This window comes from Pinus tabuliformis, chromosome 1_1, assembly GCF_031772625.1.
Source record: "Pinus tabuliformis cultivar Carrire ecotype Pingquan chromosome 1_1, CPIR1, whole genome shotgun sequence".
Taxonomy (NCBI): domain Eukaryota; kingdom Viridiplantae; phylum Streptophyta; class Pinopsida; order Pinales; family Pinaceae; genus Pinus; species Pinus tabuliformis.
In genome coordinates this window covers 859858524-859863726 of record NC_142297.1, presented here as the reverse complement: position 1 = coordinate 859863726, position 5203 = coordinate 859858524, and the positions used below count along the sequence as shown (strand labels likewise).

Sequence of the window (5203 nt, the reverse complement as noted above, 5' to 3'; positions counted from 1 at the left end):
AATATATCAATATATTTATTTTTGAATTCTCTAATTATAATAAATTAGTTATTAGTCCCTGCCTGGGCTTGGGACTATAGCGATCGATAGATCGTTGACCGCGCATTAATTCATTTGTTGACCATGTTTTTTTTGGTGTTATCATCGTTTAACCAATGTTTTAGAATGACAATTTTCGTCTATCAAAATTTTAATGAAGGTTTTTGGGTGGGCAAGAAAGGACCTCTTATTGCAGGCTTCACTTATACCAATGCAAAAATGTGGTGACAAGTTATTTTTATCCAAAGTCTGGAAAAATGTGGTAACAAACATGAAACTTAGGTGCATGCAAAGTTTATTATATAGCTGCCACCTCTCACCTCTTAGGCAGCTGGCTACCAGCGTCTGCCACCTCTCAGGTAGCTGGCTACCACCGCCTCTCAATTTCTTGCCACCAAACACAATATGAAATTAGTCTTTACCATCTGCGGAGGAAGGTTTCCGGTGAGACTGTTGTTGGATAGGCTTCAGAGCCGAAGTCTGCAATGGCAGGAGTGGCAGCAATGCAGCTGTTTGCTCGTTGAGCTAAATGTATGATAGACTCAGGAAAGGTTTGGATACTCAACTTAATTATTTACACGAATTATCTTCCAACAATTCTGAATCTAACTCCAGGATTCTCGTCGTCGCTATGCAGGGAGTCATTCTTTGTACTATGCACAAGTTTCAGAGATATTTTCCCTCAAGGCGTTTCAATAACATCTGAAAAACGGTTTTCTGTTGATTGCAATAAATATTTTCTTTAGTTCCTACTAGTGGCTAGCTCTTCTGAATAAATTTAACTCATAGTCAACTATTTTCTCTGTTTCAGGTCCAAACCCTAATTCCCCACAACCTAGTTTTCTTTTTCCTTCCTACCGATTTGTCTTCGGAAGTAAAAGGGTTACTACTCCTCTTGTTTCAGGTGCGACTATGTATTTGACGACCTCCTTTACATTGCAAATGTTGTGGATTTCATAAAATATGATAGACTGTAGTTCTGTGGTCTAGTTCTTCTCTTGTCAGTAAAATATGAATTTTCTTAACAATGTAAACGCTGAATTCGCCTTTCCAAGGTTCGACTGTTAATTTTGTTTCTTCTTTTCTATAACCGCGCAAGGGTATTTATAACAGTAAAAGTGTATTTATAACTGTAAAAGTGTTTCCCGACAAAACCCATTGCACAACACTTTCTTAATTCATGCACAACCGCATCATTATATTTTCTTATCTGGTCGGAAATTCCACTCCGTTTCTGTATAGTTTCTGAGTTTAAGAAGTTATGTGATAAAGATTTCCTCATACCAAGGTTTACTATTCAACTATGTCTTTCGCTTGTTTGATAAATATGGATATTTAGTTTGTAATTTTTTTCATTAATTTTTTATCATAGATGTTTAGATATCGGATATTTCTGTATACTCTACGATATTTTCCCGGTCGGATTAAGTGTATACCTGTAATTGTATCATGTATCTTCTCAATCTCTTATAATTTAAGCACAAAAATGTTCTTGTTGTTTTGTTACCTTATAACACCAAGGTTCTGCGAGACTGATTCTAGGTTGCTCGTCCCCCGCATCGGCCCAAAGTCTAACCCCTAACCCCTTTCGAAAAGAAAAACATTAATTTTCTAGCCACTTTTGCCTTAAATTAATTTTCTACGCCTCAACCTTTCAACAGTGTATTATGTTCACTATTAAATGTCCTAAATGCTAAGGTTTTTATTTTACCAGAATACTGGAAACAATTATTTTACCAATGTTGCTATATTTTTTTTTGTATATTTATGTTTCACTCAAACCAGTAAAGCCTACTGGAGAATGTTCTTAATGAAGCCGATGAAGCTGAGTTTGGAAGTTCTTAATGAATAAATCATAAAAACAGTGAAATTAGTCTTTACCATCTGCGGAGGAAGGTTTCCGGTGAGACTGTTGTTGGATAGGCTTCAGAGCCGAAGTCTGCAATGGCACAATGCAGCTGTTTGCTAGTTGAGCTAAATGTATGCTTGGCAGGTATGAGTTCCAAATGCAGTATGGATCGATAGGCTGGTCTGTAGGAGCAACACTGGGATATGCTCAAGCAACGCCCGAAAAGCGTTTAATATCATGCATTGGTGATGGAAGCTTTCAGGTGCAGATGCAAGTATTTTTATATAAAATTCTGTAATATTTTATTTAATGAATAACAATGAATCTGCATTTGAAATATTAAATTCCTTCGGGTTATCTATTTTGTCCAAAAATCAGTAAGTTTTTATCCCTAGATGTATTCTTCCTTATTTCAACAGGTGACAGTCCAGGATGTGTCTACTATGATTCGAAATGGACAGAATCCTATCATTTTTCTAATAATGAAGGATATACTATAGAAGTTGAAATACATGATGGCCCATACAATGTCATAAAGAATTGGAACTACACCGGTTTAGTAGATGCCATTCATAACGGTGAAGGGAAATGATGGACTGCCAAGGTATTTTTTTACATTATTGTAGACTTTGGGACTTACCTTTAGTTGGTCAAAACTCTGTTTCAGATTGGTGATCTTAATCTACTCCTCTGTTTTTGATTCTTATCATGGTAGTTTTGTTGTTATTGTCAGCTTTTCATCGTTTTTTCTCAGCCCTAGACGGAAGACGAAAGAACAAAGATATATGCAGAGAAATTCAAACAGTTTCAAAGAGAGATACCCAAAAATTTTGCCAAATACGTAACAATTGGTGGAGTTTGCTTTGGGTTGGAATCTATAATTATATCAAAATATTTTCCTGATCGTTATCGCCAATGCCATTGTCTTTCGTCCCTTTTATTATTAATAGTTGCAATCCTCTATTCTGTTCCTGTGTACTGGCTCATCGGCCTCAGCAGGTCTCCCGATGCTTTTCTCTACTTCTCATAGTTTGGCTGGTGCTCTTGACGGCGAACTCATTCATTGCCTGTTTAAGCGCCCTGGCCCCGAATTTCATCATGGTGAACTCTCTGATAGCAGGTTTCATGGGGTGCTTTTTTCTCTTCTCAGGCTATTTCATTTCCAAGCAAAACATACCCCAAGTACTGGATCTTCATGCATTATTTATAACAGCGGGGACTTCATAAGAAGGTGTTGTGGAAAAACGTGGCTGTCATGGTTTTCTTCATAGTTATGTATCGTATACTCTGTTACTTGATCCTTCGATATAGATGTTCACATCCCGGGAGGTGAAGCTGAAGCTGAATACCACATAGTTTTCTGAAACGCAAAAAAAAAAAATACAAGACGGTGCGACGCTTTTTCTTTTTATGTTTTAATTCACTTTTTTCATTTGTGAAAGCCACTGATCATCATATACCATTCATTCAGTTCTGTGTATGTATGCCGCCATTAGTATACGTGGAATTATAACTTTCAGTGATATGCACCTCTGAAATTTTGCATGCAGTATTGCACTAAATTGCGAAGTGGAGTAGCTCTCCACATTTAGCCGGTGGAATACGGTTGGCTGGTGTTCCTTAATTCAAATTATAATAATGATCAAAATAAATTTAATATCAATGAAACTGATGCAACAGATGGAAGGTGTTGGTTTCTCTCGCCATTTTCTAACCTACATTTGCGGGAGGATTATTAAATTGAGTGAAGGAAAAGGAATAGTGAATTCCTTGCGTATTGTGAGTTTATGACGGGTGCACTGTTCTTCGACGTTCGTTTGGTGGAATTGGTAATCGAAGCATGATGTGCGTTTTGGTAGAATTAGAACCTAAATGTGATGAAAATCCGACAAAAAATTATAGTAACTATTTAATCATTTTTCTTAAAATATATATATATTTTTTTTTAAGAAAAAGCTTTCATAGATTATATAGATTCACTATAAAAACCGAGATAAGATAAAAATAGCTTGAGTCAATATAAAAACCGAGATAAGAATCATAGGTTTTTCTATATATATATATATATAATTTGTATCTTTTGGTATTGAAATTCGGGTCTGTGAAATTCAGGTCTGTCATCCCAGGATAAGTCCGATTCAGTTATGATTCTTCTAAAGATTATAAAGGTATTGGTCAAAATATCAATTGTGGTATTATTGCTAACAAGTTTATAAACATTATAAAGTCGTTATTATAAAGTCCCATCCAAATGTTTCTGGACCTTGATCTCAATAGACAAATATTTTTTCCTTTTGATACAGAAGGTACCATTTATTTTTTCAATGAGAATAACAATTCTATTATTTGTCAGTTTCTTGCTTTTGAGGTCATCTATTGCTCTTCCCTAAATAGTTTGCCTACAATTATAAGTTTATGAGAATCTCATGTGCACAATATCCTTCCTAATGGATCTACATAAATGCATAGGCTACTTTTTGTGATGAGTGTCTGCTATTAATGGGTGGCTATTATAACTGGATTATCTATTATGACTCATGAATGCTGAAATTATTGTTTTCTTTAAAACACTTAAAGAGTGGATTTATGAGTTTTCCATGTAAGTACACTTTTTATAGAGTCACAATATGTCAATTTTTGTGACAGAAAGCGTTGAAAAAAGATATTGTAACATTCATTTTATTAGTTGATGTGGCTATGGCTATCAAAAAATTAAGAGAATGACATTTTTAACATTGGAAAGTTATTTTTCATGCTACAATATGAGTAGTTCTGATTTTTTTTTTAATAGAAAGGATGGCGTGCAATCGAATGTCCAAGTGGAGCCGGTGTAGTCGGAGCTAGGATTTCATTAAGAAATGGAGGACCAAGGCCCGACCCCGGCCTCAAGTTGGTTCTAACCTCCCGACTGCTCCAATGAGACACGCTGCTCCAATATTAACTTAAGAGAAATTTTGGATTTGAAAATGATAGGGGTATATGAGAACCAAGACACCCTAGTCCCTATAAATCCATGGTGTTCTCAATTTTAATATTTTAGTGTTAAAGTTATTTTCCCTTAATTTAGAAAATGGATTAAGGAAGGTATGTTTGAAGACGCACATGGGCCAAATTATGTAAATTTTGTTGATGAAGATGAGTTCATTTGTATTTGGGAGGATATGCTTTTATAGATTCCAAGATATGGGTGAGATAAAGTTGAAGAGTAGAGGTTCTCACAAGGTACAAGAGATGTTTCATTATCGTTGGGTTTTTCTAAAGAACATATGGGTGAGATAGAGGAGAAGAACATAGGTTATTACAAGATACAAGAGA

At 35.4% G+C, this 5203-nt stretch overlaps 1 long non-coding RNA gene across 1 annotated transcript; it reads left to right on the top strand.

The window, feature by feature from the left end:
* The first annotated feature begins 453 nt into the window (after positions 1-453).
* Positions 454-2780, top strand: LOC149216994 (uncharacterized). The gene is made up of 6 exons (XR_016250616.1): positions 454-590; positions 677-751; positions 851-943; positions 2033-2150; positions 2308-2492; positions 2622-2780. It is a non-coding gene; the product is annotated as an uncharacterized LOC149216994 (long non-coding RNA).
* The last annotated feature ends 2423 nt before the right edge of the window (positions 2781-5203 follow it).